General features: G+C 44.7%; 1 protein-coding gene across 3 annotated transcripts in view; it reads left to right on the top strand.

Annotated features, from left to right (window-relative positions):
- The first annotated feature begins 348 nt into the window (after positions 1 to 348).
- NCKAP5L (NCK associated protein 5 like) overlaps positions 349 to 20,032 on the top strand; it is a 60,358-nt gene continuing 40,674 nt past the window's right edge. The window contains exons 1-3 of one of the 3 annotated variants that reach the window (XM_060272140.1): positions 349 to 7,081; positions 9,481 to 9,614; positions 9,705 to 9,751. The gene's annotated coding sequence lies outside the window, so the exon portion shown is untranslated. Of the gene's footprint in view, positions 7,082 to 9,391; positions 9,752 to 20,032 lie in introns of all 3 variants that reach the window. The other 2 variants (XM_035101220.2, XM_035101257.2) reach the window with 2 other exon arrangements.

The following is a 20,032-nucleotide window of genomic DNA, read 5'->3' as shown; positions in this document are numbered from 1 at the left end:
CGGGTGTAATAGCCCTCTCTTATGCATGATCCCAAGCAACAGGTATCCAGAGGCATACAGTCTCTGATATGGGAGGTAAGTATGTAGCCATAATGATTAGCAGCCATCGATAGCTTTATTCTCTGTGAATTTATCTAATCCCCTTCCAAAGCTGTCCACGTTGGTGGCCATCATTCCATCTTGTAGTAAATTCTATAATTCTAACTCTGATTCCTTATGTTTGTCTGGCTCTTCCAAAAATCATTCCAAAAGAAAAGTGGGGTGTTAAATGAGAGGCACCTACTTGCATCTTTTATGTGTTGTGTCAAAGCAAAGTTGTGTCAAAGCAGAAGTCAGTGTTCAAGCTGAAACGGGGGCTGCCCTAAAAAAAGAAGTAGTAAATTTGGACTCCCTTCTTTGTTATCCATGTTTGCAGGGAACAATGAAAAAATGTGTAAACAGTTGGTCCTCTTGATTATGGTGTTGGTGCTAATGCTTGTCATGCAACGTTAGAAAGATGCCTCTAGACTTTGAACAGACAACTTGCATGTTAAGTGGGTCACCTTGGCGTGGTGGAAAGTTTAGCACAACTTCAATGAAAGCTGCCTAATCAAATGTAAATTGCGGGTGGACATTTTTTTAATTGTTAAAAAGAACTTTATTTACTTTTTAAAAAAATATGCAAAAAAAGAAAAGACATGAACATAATCAACACAACTTAACAAAAATCTCAACGTAACAAAATCTCAAACATAAAAACATTCAAATAACAAAATTCTCAAACGACAAAATGAAACAAATTGTGAAATAAAATTAAATCCAAATCATATACAGTATACATAAAAATAACAACTTTAAATCATATATGTAATAAGATTAAATAATAATAATCAAAAATAACAATATAACAGAAATATCTTAAGATTGAACAACACTAAGAAACTTCACACATCCCCACACACCCCTCCACCACTTGTGACTTCCAGCCTCTCCTATATAATGATTTATATTACCTTGATATATTGCATACTTTATTCTGCTTTTCTTTTCTCTTTTTGCTTTTGTGCCCTTCATACCTCTGCTACAAGATTCGCTTTCTCTACCTGTTTCTTTAAATATAATTTGAATAGTTTCCAATCCTTCCCTGCTTTCTCTTCACTTAACCCTTTCAATATTCCCACTTTAACTGCTAAATTTTGATAATTTGGTTAGCCAAGCTTCTGTACGCGAAACCTTTTCGCTTTTCCAATTTTTTCTACCGGCTACTGTAGTGTGCTGTAGCGTGCATCAACACGTGTGCATCTCTTACTTTGATTTCTTCATTTAGCATGCCCCAAAGGAATGTTTCTGGCTCTTTTCTGAATGAATATTTGACTATCTTTTTAATTCTTTATATATTTCATCAGGTGGACATTTTTCAAGACATGGCAGAACTTAATTTTATATATGAACAGTTCAGACACAGCTGGATACATGTCTAGAAAGCTTGATAATGTGTTTTAGCACTTGTGCAACAAATCTCGTACACTTCAACAATGGAGTTCTTTTATCACTGGTGACAGAAGTACTTTGACTATAATAATACTCTTACAGAAGTTGTATACAGTAATTAGATGAGCAGTGGGACTAGGAAAGGAAATTGGAATATATTGGAGCCAATAAGAAAATTGTTTAGCCACCTCAATAGAATCATAGAGTTGGAAGAAACCACAAGGGCCATCTAGTCCAACCCCCTGCCAAGCAGGAAACACCATCAAAGCATTCTTGACATAATAGAGTCTCAGAGTTGGAAGAGAGTACTTAGGCAATGGGTAGGATGGTGGGAGAGCAAGCTGAACTTGGCTTCGGCTGGACCTGCTTTGCAGTAGTACAAGCAGACAAGTATAGTTTCCTTATTCATACTTGGTGCAGTGTTGCCAATGCTGAAAGATTTGATGGACATCTGAAATCCTTTCCCCTGGTGCCTTTTTACATACATCAGACTAAATAATTGCCTGAAGATGGAGTGCAACTTCTGTTCTCAGAGCTGTTTTTTTATATATATGTTGTACAAGAGAGGGATAACTTGGGGTGATATGCTATGTAATCGTATAATTATAAAATCTTGGGCAAATACAAACTTGTACTCAAGTGACTTGAGCACAGATTGTTCAGAGCATTGGATTTGGGGTGTGTATTTAACTGCTGTGATAAATGACTTCTCTCAGGGTTGTGGAATGTGGATCATGTGTTCCTGAGCTGTCCAAACCCTGCAGCACCAAGCAGAAACACTTTCACGTTTCACTCTTTATTACACCAAATCTTAAAAACAGGCACTAAGTTTAGAGAGAATGGTACTAAAAGGAGATCAGCAAGGTCCTGGGGGAGATTCTAGCTTTTTACTTCGTATATGTGGTAACTGTATTAACTTTGTTTGCCTTTCTCTGCCTTCAAAGAGGAACATGTTTTACAAATGTTCCTGAGCACCATTTCTTTGCCTTTTCACAAATGCCTGTATACTTGAGAATCAAACTTTCCACTAATCACAGAGCAAGGCTTCATGATGCTTTGCTTCCTTACAGCTGCAATCCTATAGAATTACTGTATCAACAAAATTAGGACCATGGTACTCCTGTACATCCCATGCTTTCAAACAAAACATGCCTCTCCTGTATCGGTCTCTATAGCCACAGCAGGTGCTATAACTTCACCCCTGAAGGTGCATCTTCCACACTATTTCAAGACGGATGGATGCCAACCAACTTGTATCTTTCTTTTCTCCATCTTGCTTTTACTACCGTATGTCACTTCAAGAAATGCCTCTTCCTAGAGAGAGGAAAGGGGTGCTCATGCATTGCACATTGGGAAAATGCAGTAGGATACATCCCATACAGTTGCAATAATATGGCAGGGCAGTATTCTCGCCTCAGGCTTTGTTAGCTGCAGGATACGAGAAAGCAAGAGCAATCATTCGCCAATGAGTTTGGGATGTGGAACTCCAACGCCATGTGAGCGAGATGAATAAACATCCAGCTATAAAGGACATCACCTTGCTGACAAAGGTCCGTATAGTTAAAGCTATGGTTTTCCCAGTAGTGATGTAAGGAAGTGAGAGCTGGACCATAAAGAAGGCTGATCGCCGAAGAATTGATGCTTTTGAATTATGGTGCTGGAGGAGACTCTTGAGAGTTCCATGGACTACAAGAAGATCAAACCTATCCATTCTGAAGGAAATCACCCCTGAGTGCTCACTGGAAGGACAGATCGTGAAGCTGAGGCTCCAATACTTTGGCCACCTCATGAGAAGAGAAGACTCCCTGGAAAAGACCCTGATGCTGGGAAAGATTGAGGGCAAAAGGAGAAGGGGACGACAGAGGACGAGATGGTTGGACAGTGTTCTCGACGTGCTATAGTCCATGGGGTCACGAAGAGTCGGACACGACTAAATGACTAAACAACAACATAAAGGACAATGGGAGAGGATTCTCCCCAGCAAAGTATTTGATAAAATTACAAATACCTAAATATAGACGACCATTTACCCTTGCCAGATTTAATGTATTGCCATCTGCCTTAGTGTAGGGAAGATTCGCAGGTAAACCATATGCGGAACGAGTATGCCCCTGCGGCCTGCCGGAGGTAGAATCTGCCTCACGTTTTATTACGCTGCCGCTTTTATAATGACCTACGCCGGGCTTTCATTTCCCCGGTCATACAAAATTCTTTAAACGAATTCCAATGTCTTAAACTTGTAGAAGATATGGACCCTGAGATTACGCTAAAAGTGGCCAAATTCTGTGCAGCAGCCATAAAGCTCAGAGAATAAGCGGTGCTACCGCAATGAATAAGACCCCAATGGTAATCTTTAGGCTATATTTTAGTGTCCCAGCTCCAATTTATACATTTTAAATGCTGCTGTGCTGTATACATATATGTGTGTGTATTGTTCCTGCTGTGTAAATTTTAGTGTATTGTGTTTTATGATTTTTATGATTCTTCTGATTTTGTAAGCTGGTCTGTGACCGTAAGAATCAATTCAATTCAATATGGCAGGGCAGTGCCATGTTCCTCTTGAGAAATGTGTTACTGTGGTAGTTTTCAGGGGTAGAAGAAAACAGAGGTCCAATAATTGAACACATGACAATTTTGCTTATTTTCCTTCATAGGAATGCATCCAGGTTTTAAACTACTGTATGGGAATTGGCAAGTGTTTAGGGACTCAAAAGTGTTGCTTCCTCTGTTAAGGAAATAACCCGAGCTAAAGTCAAAAGTATTTACAAGGCTCATATCCTTATATTGGTTCTCTTTTTCAATTTCCCTGCTTGGGATTGTTTGACAATTAGGCATTTTGCCTTTCCCTTGATAGAGTATACTCATTTTATGAACTTCACATGATTAAATATGTGTGAATGTTGTGTTATTCTAACTCAGTAAATTTTAAACTATCACTGAATAGAACAAAGGAATTGTAATCCACAAATTATTTGGCTTTAGTCCATCTTGTGGACCAATGTATAAAAGAAAAAATAGTTAAACTCTAATATATGAGGATTGTTTCAATCCAGAGTCTGCTCCAAATGACTTCACTCTCCTCATCCCTTGCTACCAGACTTTGACAACTTATTATTTACAAGAAATGGTAGACTGGGCAGGTTCTGTAGCCTTCCTATTAGAACAATTTTAATATACTTTAATGTCAAGGCTCAGCTTGGTGATTTGGTCAGGGATTTAAAATATTAAAAGACTTATTTAGGGGGGGAATTCAGAACAAGCAGGAGAAACAATAGCATTCTAAATTTAAACTGTTTAAAATGGGAAATTATCTTCAGGTTACAGAATCATAATCTGCAAAAGCAGACCTGGCATTCATTTTCATGAGCAAAGTTTGTGCTCAAGGCGGCTTCTACCTGAACAGATAAGCCTTCATAAGTTATACCAGTCCATCATTGGAGGATGACCTCCTTTCCATCATGGAAGTCTGTACTAACAAGGCTTTGCAAATAAGCCTTCAACCCTGTCGAGCAAAGCAGAAAATTAAGAACCTTGCCAATTGCATGTGGCAATTATCATCAAATCTCATATGTCCAATGTGAAAGCTTATAGTGAATTATAAAGAAATATAAATCTGAGCTTGTTTTAGTTCAGGAAAAAGGACAGCAAAGAAAACCCAAAAGTTTTTGAGCGTTTTTTTACAAAAATGCCAAAGCACAATATTTCAATTGACTTGTCTAAGATCCAGGACAAAGGATGGAACTTTCAGAAATTTCCCCAAATGTCAGTCCCACCATTGAAATCCAGCAGTATGGCAGCGCTAGTTATTTATGAACTTTTCTACAATTGCTATAAGAGAATGAGTTGTTCTGGGACATTGGATATGTAACAAAGGATTCAGTGCTGTATTGAGCTGTTTGTGCTAGGCTTCTGTTGACCTCATTGATGGAGGGGACTGAAAGGCAGGAAGAGTTGAGCAGAGGCCTTCATTGCTCTGGGGGCATTTAAGTGGCCTCCATCAAGTTACCAAGACAGTTGCAGGCACATCTAGAAAACAAACCCATAGCTTTACAAAAGGGCTAGGGCTCCATACTCTGGATATATCTCTGATGATTCCCATCCTGATCATCCCTATCTCCCCAAAGGTTCCCTCTTGCCCACAGCACAAATGTGCCACTGCTTGGTGTTAAGGCAGGGAGCCTACAGAGTTGGCAAGCCCTCAAGGGTGCAAGGGCTCCATCTCCAGCACACACAGTTGTCTTTAGGGTGTAGCAGCAAGAGGCAGCACCTCTGTATGCACCTTGGCATTGCACAGGGTAAATTACACTTGGGGATACATGGGGTTGTACGACAACCTGGAACACCCTAAAATGATGCGCAAGAAGCAATGCCTACTACCGGTAGGTGCTGCTGATAACTACTTTGATCCTGCAAAAAAGCAAAAGTAGAAAGGAACCAAGCAGTATTCTGTTACTGCAGATCCTATTACTAATTGTAATTAGTAAAAGCTGGCTGAAATTTGGTAACACTTATATTGTTTTGCTTTCTTGTACATTGTGTATTTCTTTTGGATAAACCATAGCTTTAGGAGCTCACTTCTGTGAAGCTTCCCTTTTCCATAACACAAGTGTACAACAGTACACTAAAGTCTGAGAACACATAAGCCTAAAGTGTATTACAAAATACAGAAATATTTTACCTAGGGCCTGAATATTTTGTTTAATGCAACCAATCTGTACTATTTAGTCCTGTCATGAGTTGTTGGGCTTTTTGGGTGGTGTTGCTGTTGGTTTTCTGTATCTTTACTTATTGTTTTCTGTATCTTTATTTTAGTTCTTGTGAATTATGTGGAAATTGTTCAGTTGTGTATTTTTGTGTTGATGATGACTTTCGTTATTTGGTAGTTATGTATTTTTTCACGTTGTAAACCACTTGGAGCATGGTTTGAACCGTAGAAAGGCAGCATACAAATAAAATTATATATCTATGTATCATTAAGGTTCTGCATTCAAAACACTTACCCCAGTAAGCGTGTGGGTTCAAAAGTGACTTCACACGGGAATAAAATCTTTATGGAGTGCAAAGGAAACCTGGGGATATGGGGTTTTATGGGAAACCACCTCCCTGGCATGCCCTATTTAAGGTCAGTGGAGCGAAGACTGCATTCTGATCTCCAGCGATCTGAGCGATTTTTGCCGCGTCTCGGGAACCCGCTCAAGCCCAGGCTCCATCTGGAAAACAAAACTACCTCTTTCCTTGCCAGCCCCTAAGCGTGCCCAAGCCTTTCCCCCTTTGGCAACCGTTGCAAGCCCTGCCTGCTGTTGCTGCTTCCCCGGGGCTACTCGACATGGAGAGAGCTGAGCTCAGCCTTGGAGGCCCGAGCCCCGCTCCGAAGTGAGAAACATCTGGCGCCAAGCGAGCTTGGACCAAGCGCCCATTGGCTGCCGCGGGTCAGGATGCAGGGAGGCACCGTTTTAAAGCTATGATGACATCACTTTTTTTCTGGAGTGGCCTTGGGAGGCGAGGCAGGCAGAGTCTCGCTGCAAGTCCCAGCAAAGGGAAGCCGCGTCTCCTTCGGTGCAGTTGGGCACCGTTTTGTGGGATGACAGCATCGTCCGCTATTGACGCCGGGGTGAGTCAAGAGCAATCCTTTCTTCCCCACAGCACCGATCAGGATTTCCTGTTCCACCTTCCCCTGGAAGACTTTTAACTCTTGCAGGCCGTTTGTGGGTGCATTAAGGGAAACGTTGCAGGCCCCACAATGCAGCCTTGGGTAGCATTAGCCCGAGCTGGCTGCACGGCGGGTAATGTGTCGGGGGAATAACTTGCAAGGCGCAATATCCCCTCTGACAACCGTGTAGAGCGCCTCCCCGGGCCCCTTTCCGAGAACTAGGGTCTGTCTGTCTCGTTAAAAACGCTGGTTGGTTGCAGAGCTCTGACTTTAACCCTTTCTGTACTGGAGAGGCGTCTGATGAACGGCTGGCGAATACGTAGGGTCTGGAGAAAAGACCCCATCTAAGACCCCATCTTGCGAGGCAGGGGCAGATATTTCGGGGGCGATGGATATTTATCTGTCGCTTGCTCCTTTAGTTACGTGCCAGGGTGGTTTGCAATCCTGTGTAATAGACAATCTGCTCAAAAGCAAGACCTGTTTTCAATCTCACTTAATCCCGCGCAGTATTTCAGCCTAAAGTAGGTTTGGGTTGCGTACAGTAAATGAGAACACCTGGATTTCAGAAGAGCCTGCTACTAAGACATAACGATTTCATGGCAACGGTGCGTTAGAGAGACGCCCGCAGCGTCCAGTACGGAGAGCCCTGCAAGTAAAACGGCTTTACGTCGGGAATTTCCCCCTATTTTGCAACTTACTCCGCAAAAAGCGTTCTTTGGGGAATCCATCGTGGTTTCAGCTCTTTCTGGGCCAAAGCGCGTCTCCTCCACCGCCCCTTGTGAGATTCTGCTTCGTGGGGAAAGGGAGACGGGAGTGGATTTGTCCTATCTCATTTCCACACCCCTGGAGGCTTATTTTGCCAGCTGACTCCTGCTGCTGCTCTGGCCGCCAGTTCTGCTCCCCACCCGCAGAATGCTGCCTTCCGGGATTACCGACCCGTTACCTCCCCCCCCCCCGGCCGCTTTTCATCCTAAAGCTCCCTAGTTACGCATGCGTGAACCGACCCATTTCTCTCCCCCACTCCCACCCCCCATGCCCCGGCCAGCGCTTCCTTTCCGCATGTTTGGAACGGATCCGCTTAATCCTTGCATGAAGGACTTCTGGTCGGAGGAAGCCTGGCCGCAGGAACATCGGAGGTATATTGGGACGGAGGGTAGCAACTGCTTTAGCCACAACCGCTGTTGTAATGCGGCACACACACCTGTATTAAACACTGCTCTCTAATAAGAAGCAGTGGCAACAGCATTGCAACAGCTCTGTAGGCCTGCTTGAAATAAGAATCTTCGTAGTCTCCAACAAACGCAAGAGACAGCATTCTTGCTTCTTTCTCCAACACCTTATCAAAACCCTCCCCTGCCCACCTGCTTTGGTTTTCCTTATCTGTAAAATGGGTTTAATGTGAGGAGGGCCATATAGTCCCATATCCTTGCTCTATGGAGACATAGATTGAGTCACCTTCTCTTGCCTACTGTTCCTGTCTTTCAACAGGTGAAGTTCTCTCTTCCCATGAGGATAGGAAGTGCTTTGTTTGTTGAATTTGTCTGTATTGTATGGCTGTTAAAAGCACAAGAGCCCCCCCCCCCAAGAGAAAAGAAACCCACATGTGGCAATCATAGCCTTGCCACAGTTTCTGACCAAACTTGAGGCAAGTTACTTTGCCATTTCTTCTCCAGATATGCACCAACCTACAAGATCTGCATATTTGTGTGACTTAGGTGGGACAGACGACCCATAATGTGGGACAGACGACCCAAATTCTGAGGGCATTTTCAGAGGAGTCTACCTCTTCTACTTGTATCAACCTGCTTGTTTAGGGTGTGGGCTCAGCACCCTAAATACACTCTAGAGAGTCTTGCTTCAGGTGGCAGTCATTGTCAAGACCTCTAGATTGTTTCTGCAGCACTGGGAGAGAGTGTTTTTATTTCATCTTCCAAATGGATCTTGGCTTTTCTCAGGCATCCGTTGAGCCAGATAAAGCGGCGACATCCCAGCCGCTGAATCTGATGCCTTAAGCCATGACCTCCTTTTGTCTCTGACATCTGTTGGAGGCTGAAGTAGCCCCCATCAGTTCCTGGAGGTTTGAAAGCCACTTCTATGTAGCAGGAGGTGGGCCTTGTAGGCACACACTGACTCCGCAGGCAGTTCCCTTCAGGGATGATACCGGTAGCAACCTGCCCGTAATCTTGCAGTAGCACTCGATCCGTGGCGGTTGCACTCCCAAATATTCACTGCATCACCAGTACCAGAGTTGACACAGTTTGTGCCTGCCAGACACTCATCCGGAGAAATTTTTGAAGACAAGCTGCTTCTCAGGAACAGCACCTGATTACACCACTTCCTTGCCGTTGCAACTGAAACAGGCTCCAGGGACATAGATGGGCTTGTCTGAAATCCCACATCCTCAGTTCTGAGAGAAGAGACCAGGAATCCCGGCTCCCAATAATGCCATTGTTTTCTCCCCTCACTTCCAACACCCTCCATGTTACTGCAGCAGGTAGGTTTCTTACAAATTAAACCACTATATCACTTTTCATGTAAAAACAAAAACAAAAAAGTTGCATAACCTTCTTGTCTTTACAAATAGGCTGCTGAAGTCAGCTGGCCATCCATCCATCCATGTGGCAGAAAGAGGTGGGTAGAGACCTGACAATGGGAGAATGGATGATATCTTGCAAGTGCTGGGACTATTTTTTAAATGCTCCTTCTAGGTAAAAAATAAAGCTCTTGGCTAGAAAGCCAGGCTTGTAGGGAAAGAGTGCGTAGCATATGCCTCTCCTTGGTTTGCAAGATTTCTACCACCTAGGAGGTTGTAGTATTTGGTTTTGTGCACACAGTGTTGTTTTTACAGAGAGTTGTATTGTGAAGTGTGAAAAATACGCAGAGAAAGTTGGAAATCCCTACCCTCGTGGGATTTTGTTCTTCCTGATTTCCCTGTGTCTGAGCAGCAAATTTGAATCCAGGTGTTAAGACCCTCTAAGCTGAGTATTTCTTCTAGAGCCCCTCACTGTTCACTCTTAGCCATTTAATGACACTGAATGCTGCTGAATGCTGCTCTGCTCTGCTGTGCTCTGCTGGGATATGGGAAATGGATGTAATGTCTATGAGAAAGCGATGTAATATCTTTGGTGGAAATGGAAACTGGTGGATTGCTGGACATGCTATTACATTTGTTAATAGCTGTTCTTGTGGAAGGGCAGAATGCTTGAGAAGTGTGTAAGGGCAAAAATAGCCGCCCCCCCCCCCTGGAGAAATGCATTCCTTGTGTTTTTCCATGAGTTGCTAATCTGGGCATGGCTTCTGATAGGAAGGAGCTTGAGTCCAGAGCAGTGACTCGTGTGGAGACACAAGGCAGCCACCTCCAGGGTGTGTGTTGTGTTTCTGCACTAGGATAGGATGCAGCAGGATGCGCAAATCCAAGCAGACGTTGAGTGGAAGGAGGCAAGGTCTAGAGCACAGAACATGCAATAGGCAACTTCCTCTGTGGGGCTTTTATTTATTTAATGAACTCTGGGTAACTGGTGCCTCCCTGCAGCTAGAATTTAAGCTGGGTTCTCGTCTGGCCAGATGCACTTTTGAGCCCTGCCTGCGCAGCCTTGGGCTGCATGCAGAATGCTAAAATCTAAAGCGCTCTGCAAAGCCATCCCCAGCCATTTTGCAGCTGAGTGTGCATATTGGCTGTCTCATAAATGACAGAAGCCAGGATGACGAGAGGGAGGGAGCAATTCTGCATCCCCCTTTGGGTTAGGTCCCTGGGACTTGGGTACCCCACTTCCTTTCTAGCTCCGTAATCCCGATTCCCTCTGAAGCTGTTGGGGGACAGGATGGAAAGGGGGCGCTCTCTCCTTTCATGCTATTGTTTTGTGAACAATTACTGACTTTCCTTTTCCTCACAGACAGCAACTCACTTCCCCAGGTCTGCTGTTGATGTGGTGCCATTTCCTGCCATTGCTGCAGGGTGGGATTGGGGGGGGGGGATGTTGGAACAACAAGAGAGTAAAACTCTGGGGCCAAGTTAATGGAAGCTGGAAGAGGGTCAGGCTGGAACTGCAGGACTGGAACTGCCAGGACTGCAGCAGCAAGACTCTTTGCTCCACCCAGTGCAGGCAACAAGGAAAAGTTGCAGTGCTCTGGGGTGAATTTTGAACACAAGCAGTGCCACAATTCAAGCCTGCACCTCTCCATAATACAACACCACATGGTAGTATCGTGGACCTAGCAAACTACTTTCCCAACAAGTTGACTTTTTAAGTATTATTGTGGCTCCTGAGGTGCTGCCTGCAGGAATAGTGTCTCTTTGGTGTGTGGGGGGGAGGGGAGAACCTCCCCACACACCAAGCTTACAAAAGTTGGCAATCTGTGCTCTGGGACATGGGTGGTAAGTGCAAGAAGATATAGGGTGTTTGCGGAGGGTTTAGCTGCACCCCAATTAGTCCTCCTTACAGAGTCTTGCTACATGGATTTTTGCTTTGTCCTCGAGATCCGATTACCACTTTCCTGGAAGGTTCAGTGAAGTTACCTTGATTCTTTGTGGGTGGGGAAGAGGGATGGAGATGGCCTTTTCTCTGCAACATGGTATGACTTTGGCTGAAACAGTCATTCAAAGCAACTCCCTGTGCAAGAGCTTTGAGGCAAATGGTTACCGGATCTGCCGTTGGCCACTAGAGAGCAGTTCCAAAATATTAAAACTTAACTTTAATTAAAGCAGCCTTTGTGATATTTCAGTTACAGGTGTCAATACAGTGTTATAGTATGCTGATGAAAAAGAAAGTTATATGAGGTAGTCATCATAAGCATCAAAAGCAATCCTTATTTTGAGTTTACTTCGGAGGCCTGTGACCTCCTTGCACAGGCATCTTAAGCCACAAGTTAAGAAAGGCTGATCTGGAGGGCACCATCTTAGCTACCCCCCTGTGAAAGAGCATGCATGCACAAAGGATCCTGCTCTGGGCTGGGAGTTAATGACCTCCAGTTCCTTGGCAGCCTTGACACCGCGGAGCCTTGCAAATGCTCTCTGCAGTTTTCCTTTACTTATGTCAGGGGTTCCCAACAAAATTTTCTTGAGGACCCCTCATCGAGCCGCTATTGTGACAAGGACCCCCATTAATTCCTAATCCTAAAATTAAAAAGTGAGAGCCAAATTAAGAGTCTTTTTATATTTTATATTTATACGTTTTTTCCAGTTACAACAGAGTACTCCATCAGTATACAGTTAGTTTTAATTTTCAGTTCTTAATGAGATGAACCACTTTTTAACCAACGGTCCATTTTTAACTACGCGAACTGTAGCTTCCGCGAAAAACAACGCTTTGTTTACTACTGTTTTGCAAAGAGGCAGCGCGCGCCAGGGAGGAGGGAGGGGAATGGAGAAGACAGGGTACCTGCGCAGTAGCGCACAAATGAAGCCGACGCGCGCAAAGCATCTTGGGGAGGTGAGTGTTAGTAGAATGCGCACGCTGCCTCTTTGCAAAACAGTAGTGTTTGTAAAGCGCCACCTAACGGCATACAGCAGAACTACTGCCTCTATCTACCGGTAATTCTAGTTTTGCGCTAGACTCTGCTCGTGCAGGAAGTGGCCAAAACAAAAAATCTGTTATCATACGAAATATATTTAATATATTTTTTATTCTAATAGCATCTTGCGGACCCCTCTGGCATAGCTCGCGGACCCCTGGGGGTCCTCGGACCACCTGTTGGGAACCACTGACTTATGTAATGGGCAACCTGGGGAGAAAGCTCTGGGATGTGTGCTGTCTTAACAGGAGGGGTACCGTATTTATGTCGGCTGTTAAAAACCTTGACAGAATCTGAGCAGTTGGGTGGGGTGAGGAGGGTGAACAAAGGACAAGCTAGGAGAAATCTGCAGGGCAGGACACAAAGTGCAGCTGGCCTGGGCATGTAGACACTGGCGAGGAGGATGTTGCAAACATCAAGGTCAGGATTGCAGGAGTGTGACAGTTACTCTGCATCTGTGCTGAAGTTGTGCTGGGTGTCATGCAGAAGTAACAATGGCTGGAATAATACGAATTGTTTATTTATTTATTTATTAGTGTCCCGCTCATCTGACTGGGGCACCTCCCCCCCGCCTTTGCAGTGCCCATTTGTCTCAGCTCCACCTGTAGGCTTCCAGATGTTCCCAGATTACAACTTCCATCATCCCTGGACATGCTGGTTGGAGCTGATGAGAATTGTAGTTTAACAGCATCTAGAAGGCCACACATTTTTCTTCTGTGCTCTAATGTGACCAAGAAACAAATTAGGATGTAGCTATTTGAATAAGAGCTGGGTGTTTTGTTTTTTAAATTAAATGATGGATGTTGCAATTGGTAAAGCATAGGGATGGGTCATAGCCTTTTGTTTTGCACGAGAAAGGTCCCAGGTTCAATCTCCAGGAAGATCCAGAAGACACTCCTGTCTAAAACTTAGAGAGCTGCTGCCATTTGGTGTGTAGACAGACTGTTGGTCCATTGAGCTTAATTAGTTACAGAGCAGCTTCCGAATCTCCAGCTGCCAACCCCAGAACACTCTCTTCCTGTTATGATGATGGACAATTTGCTAGGTGTAATTGCTTTTATAGCATGTTTCAGTGTGCTGCACGGTGCTTTTCTCTTGGATCTTGGCACATAGGTCACTGCTGTGCTTGTTTCCCCCTGTGCGGAACGACATGAAATAGACTCCACCCAATGGTAAAAAATGTGGTCTAAACCACCATTTAAGTCCATCTCAGCCCAAAGAAGAGAACTGACTCTGAAACTTATTTATAGATGGTACCTAACACCATGCAAGCTGGTGCTGGTGCTGCTGATACACCCAGGAACATCATTTAAATGCTGGAGAGGCTGCATTTCCACAGACACATACCTCCACATGCATGCCCCAAAATTAAATCCTTTTGGATATTAGGGCTGCAGGAAATCTGCTCTAGTAATAGAAGCAACTGGCCTGCTCAGTGGTTGTGAAAATAAAACAGAGTGGGTGGAAGTGTGCATCAAACTGCGCTCCTTGGATACAGGGTGGGGAAAGCATTCAAGTTGGAAACAAAACAGCAAGGGTGGGAATAAGAAACTGAAATAATGTTAGCATAAATTACTTCTCCCTTGGCAAGCACCTGCAACAAATTCAGTAAGGTAGTGAAATTGGGTTTGAGAATGATGCTCCATTCACACAGTGGTTTGTTCCATTTGCCCAACGTTTCCCTAACAGTTAATTTCTGCCTTATTTTTGAGTTTATTGGAAAAGCAGTGGAATATTGTTAGCACCCATTTTTGTGTTGATTCCAGAAACAATGTGTTTGCAGCTCCCTTTCCCTGAAAAACTGGGAGTAAAGGGATGAAATTTGGGGCGGGTGCACCAGCATACAGTGTTTAACTGCTGTTTTAATGCAGCAGTCATGGAGAAACAGAAGTACACATGTGCAGAAAGGGTGGGAGAGAGCAACATTGGCCAGTGGTGCGTGTCATTGTGTCACAATGCGCCCCCCTGGTGCAAATGAAATTTAGCTGGTTTATCAGTCAGAAAGCCATGGTTCCATAACACAACTGGTACTGCAGGGTGAAAGCCACATTAGAAATGCAACACAATATAATCTGAAGAACTAATGCAATATTCTGCACATCTGAATTCACCCTGAGTGTTGGGATGAGATACTAATTCAGAATTCAACTTTGCATTTAACTTTGTTGGGCTTGGGCAAGCCACTGTTCTCTCATTCTCCAGCCCTGATCCCTCAGTACAGGGATAACATTGGCCTGCTCTACAGGGTTTGTCGTAGGGATTGCTGAATAAGATGGTGTATGTTGATGCCGCCCGAAAGATCTAACACCAGGCTCATCTCTTTTTCTTTGCATGCTTAGCCACGACTATCAAAAGTGGGTGGTGGACTTTTTTGGGAGAATAAAAGGGAGTAGCTTTGTGTGTATTGAAATAATAATAAAGTGTGTACACCTCCCCAGCTTCCAGCTTCCCCCTTCTTGCTTCACACGCAGACATGCTGTGGTGACCAGTTGCAGCTATAAATAAATGGCCATATCCTTGCCTGCGGCTCTGCTGCTATTTTTGCTGCTGCTGCTCTTGTTGTGTCTGGGCATTCAGAAGTTGGTGACAGATGCTTTTTGTTTTATTCCGCATCCTGACACAACCACTTCAGTTTGAGCAGGGGGCAGGATGGGTGGGGGAGTGGAGACCGAGTCTCTCTCTTAGCTTTGTGTACTTGGGACACAAGTTCAGCTGTATTGTTTTTAAATCAACTTCCTGCTGCAGACTGTTCCAAAATATGTAATGCTGACATCCTGGTTGAGTTTCTTAAAGCTTTCTTTCTTTCCTTCTGAACGAGTTGAATGATTCTCTTGTATCTTGGCCAAATTCTTGTTTTGGGCCCCATAAATGGCCATCTTAGGCTTTCAGTTCAGGTATGGGATCTCTTCCTTCTTAAAATGCTCTCCTGAATAGGTGCTTTGTTACTTCCTCTGAAGAGGACTGGCTTTTGCTGCAGGACGACACGTTGGACGAAATCTCAATCTCTGGAGTGCAACAGAAAACCTGGTCTTCATGCACTGTATTGTAAATCTGTGGAATGCCTTGCTGCAGGATGTTGTGATAGCCGGGTAACCAAAATGATGGCTAAATGGATTGGATGAATGTATTGTGGTTCTAAGCACTGAGCAGAGAGTATGGATCTGACTGGCGATTCCTGGGGTTACACATAAAGAACGCTTGAGCACTTGCCTTGTGAGATCTGAGTAGCTGTTGTCTGTCTGCAGGAAGGGGGAGAGCTGCTGAGCTAGGTGGAATGCTGGTCTGACTCAGCACGACAATTCTTATCTTGTTGGAACTATCTTGAGTAATGGATTCTTCACTGCAAGAGACAAGACAGCCTTAAGCAGAAGGCTGATGTATGCATGGCAGAAGTGGAGCTTAGTGTGTGTGTACAGAAAACATATTCATGATTCACACCAAGACATGTCAGGATGTGAAATGACATGAGAGAATTATTTGTGCCCTCGGGGACCTCACTGGGTACTGTCTGACGTTGGTGCATCCACCCTTTCAACAGAACAACCGAGATTCCTGGTTTTGGAGGCGGGGGGTAGGGGTGGAAGAGGGAACCCAGCAGTTCTTCAATGTACTCATAGCGATCTGGTTCACATATCATGCAAAGCCAAACCATGGCCTAGCATGAATTTGTTCCTCCTTGGCCATTCTGCTACTGCGCAGAGCTAAGCGATGGTTTGGGTCAGTGTGCATCTGAATCCAGGCTCGTGCTTTAGACTAACCATAACCTGCAGCCAAAAGTTGTCGTCTGGCTTAGGCCTCAATGGTATGTTGTTGTTGTTTAGTCATTTAGTCGTGTCCGACTCTTCATGACCCCATGGACCAGAGCACGTCAGGCACTCCTGTCTTCCACTGCCTCCCACTGTTTGGTCAGACTCATGAGCCCCTCAATGGTATAGAGAGAGCTAAACCACGAGAAGCTAATCTAAGCTGTGACTTAGCTCAGTGCAGCAGCAGCAGAACAACGTCAAAGAGGAACAAATTCCTCTAAGCCATGGTGTAGCTCAGTATGACGCGCAAACCAGGCTACGGTGTGCTTAGTGGGGTGGGGGACACCCACACCCACAATATTGTAGTGTTGCTATAAACAATATCTGAGAATTCTGCCCAGACACCATTTTCGATGGACGAATCCCTGCTTTTTCCATATGGTTGCCCTACATTATTGTGATCAAAGTGTAGAGTTGTGTTGGTGAAATGTGTAGAAACCAATTTTATCTTGCTTTTTCAATAGCAGATTTATAGAACATGCAGTAGAGGAAAGGTTGAGAATCAATGGCAGTGTCTGCTAAACCCGCAAAAATGGTCCAATGCAAGGGTTTCATAGCTCCCCCGGCCCTGTTTCCCTCCATGTAGGAGAAGTGGCCTTGCTTTCTTGCTTGCCTATTGTATTTATATCCCAATATTCCTCCAAGGAACTCAAGGTGTCCTGCATGGCTCTCCTTCTCTCCATTTTATCCTCACACCAACCCTGTGTTGTAAGAGTAAGAGACAGTGGCAGGTCCGAAGTCTCCCAGGGAACTTATGGGTGAGTGAGGTCCAGAACCCTGGTCTCCCAGGTCTCAGTTCAACACTCTAACCACTATGCAACACTGCCTAAATATATTTACACATGTATACTGCTCCACCATGTGAGGGGGCATCCTGAGCCAATCAGAATCCCTGCTTGTGTGAAGCAACAAATTGGTATGCACATACCTCTGCTTCTCCCATGCACCCAGCGGGGTAGACCTGCCAGGCATGGCCACTGGGTTTGTTGAGGGCAGAGCATGCCTGCACGGCCCCTAGGATGCCCTCAATGCAAGAAGGTGAAAGGTGTTTGTGAAGTTGAGTCCACGAGAGCTTATACCATTACACATTTTCTAGCCTTGGCCACAAACTTCTTCGTTTTAGTTGCAACAGACCGACATGGCAACCTCTCCAAACAGGGAATCCTATCAATCACATGTGCGTATACACACACACACACACACACACACACACACACTACACACACTACACACCCAATATATTTCTCACGGCTTTCCTGCTGTCACCCTATTCTCCCATTATTCTAATTCTGGTTTATTCCAGTTGAAATAATCTGGGTTAGTTATTTATGTAATATTGATAATTCCTCATTTGCATAAATTTTTTTTCAGGGGCCAGTGTGATGGAGTCAAAATCTTTGAGCTCAGCCCCATAGACGGCATCACTGCACAGGGCAGGCTTTTTTTAGTTTCAAAACTTGCTTTTAATGTCTTGTATTTGAGGCACTTGGTTTTTTAAAAGTTTCTCTTGTCTTTTTTTAGCTGCATTTCTGTCCTCCACCCCCCTCCCCAGGATAACAGATGTCCTCCTTTCTCACCATGAGTTTCAGTTTTTGGCCTGGAAAGTGTTTGAGGGTTATAAACTCTGAATCATGCTCAAAGCAACAAACTCATCTGGTTCTAATTATCCTGCCGCTGCTCCTCTCCACTCTGCTGTTCTGCATGTTTTCCCTAACCATTTGATTCGGTGGGACACACCCAAACGCAGGAATGCCAGAGGCACCTTGTGAATCGGGACTTTGTGAGGAGGGAAAATAAATAAACAAACCAAGATGCAGTCCAGCAGGATGGCAGCTTCCTGCAACTGGGTTCCCAGTATGTGCGGAGGCAGGGGAAGGGGCAGGAGTTGGACTGGGCTGCATCTCTTTCACATGCTTGGGAGACTGACTTGGGTGGAGAGGTCCATGGTGGTTTTTTCTGCATGTCAGGAATAGGAAACCTGTGGGACTCAGACTCTCACCGCTGCTGAATGTTGTTCCACACTGGCTGGGTTTTATCCCACATGTGCATGTGTGTACACACACATACACATGTTGGGAGCCTTAATGGTGCCCCTCTGAAGGCCTCACCTGAGGCAAAAAACCCGCCTACCCACCAGGGCTTGATGGGAGTTGGGAGCCCAGCAATCCCTGGAGGAGCATAGGGCACCCCGCCCCTCTTCAAAGAGCTGTGCAAAACTTAGAACAAACTATTCCAGCTGCTCTGTCGCTGCACCTAAGCCTCATCTAGCGTGACCCTCCCTTATCTTTATTTCTTGGCTCTCTGGCTTATGCTACGCAGTTTAAAGAGGACTGACACACCTTCCAGCCACAGCTGCGTTTTCTTCTTCTTTGGTGATCACTTGTAGCCAAGTAAGATTGTCTTCCATGAACACGATTTTAACAATGAGTCCGTAAGTGATTGTGGAGGCCAATTCTGGATCCACACGTCCTTCCTTCCACAGTGGGGACATTGGTTTCTGGGTGGGAGTTGATCACGGTGTGGATTTGCCAAGCGTGCCTTCCTCTTAGCACGTTTCTCCCTTGCGTCCTGAGTTAGAGTGTCTTCAAAGCCCATGACAACTTTGGTAAAGGCTGTTGTGTTCTCCAATTGGAGCGCTCTCAGGCCAGTGTTTTCCAATTGTCGGTGTTTATACTACATTTTTTAAGATTTGCCTTCAGACAGTCTTTAAACCTCTTTTGTTGACCAACAGCATCATGCTCTCCATTTTTAAGTTTGGAATAGAGTCCAACCATAGCATCAATGACTTGTCCAAGGGTTGCCTGTGAAACTGTAGGCAGAGCAGGAGCCTCCTGCTCCTTAAAGTTTGTCTGTGATCTGTGTTTCAACTGCAGGGCACTTTTTCCTCTCTCTTTGGTGTGGCTGGTGCACTAATATACCTCCACAGCCCTTGGCTTATAAAAACGGACAAGCCAGCCCACAGTTTTGAATTAACATGACAATTTGGGGGGGGGGGATGCAATTGTAACAGTGGAAAATCAATGTAAAATCTCTCAAGGGGTCCCTGTGGCGTAATAATATTGCTTGTGCCTTCATTCCTCATGCACTTTCTCCAGACACAATTTCTGTGTGTGTTCTGAGTTTCCTCTGCATGCCTAAGGAGCTTTCCTTCTTCCTGGTGCAAGGAGAAGGAACAGCTGTGGCTTTCTTCTAGTCCAGTGGCTTTCCTAAAGCTGTGTGTTCAGGAAGCCCTGGGGCTTGTAAGAGTCTTTCCTGAGGAGATGAGGAAAGCTTGCCCCAGTGAGTGACATTTTGCACCTAGCTTTTGACCACTTGCAACCAACCAAGCAAAGATGCCTGGGTGCCAGGATGGCAACCGACATCTCTACCACCTGGAGGTGCATGCCTGGGGATCATAGGATCTGGAGTGTTTTCACATACTAATACCCCATCCTGTAGAATTCTGTCAGTTATATTCTATCTGCACAATTGAAATGAATTTCTGGAACCACAATGTTTTCTCTGTGCAGCCTGAGCAGGAGCAGTTACCATTAAGAAAAAGAGCTGGAATTGGCCAATATAGATGTGCACTGTCCCTGGATCAAGTGACTTTTCT

Source organism: Zootoca vivipara, chromosome 2, assembly GCF_963506605.1.
Source record: "Zootoca vivipara chromosome 2, rZooViv1.1, whole genome shotgun sequence".
Lineage (NCBI taxonomy): Eukaryota > Metazoa > Chordata > Lepidosauria > Squamata > Lacertidae > Zootoca > Zootoca vivipara.
Note: the sequence above shows the minus strand (reverse complement) of the source record. Positions and strands in the feature narration are given on the sequence as shown.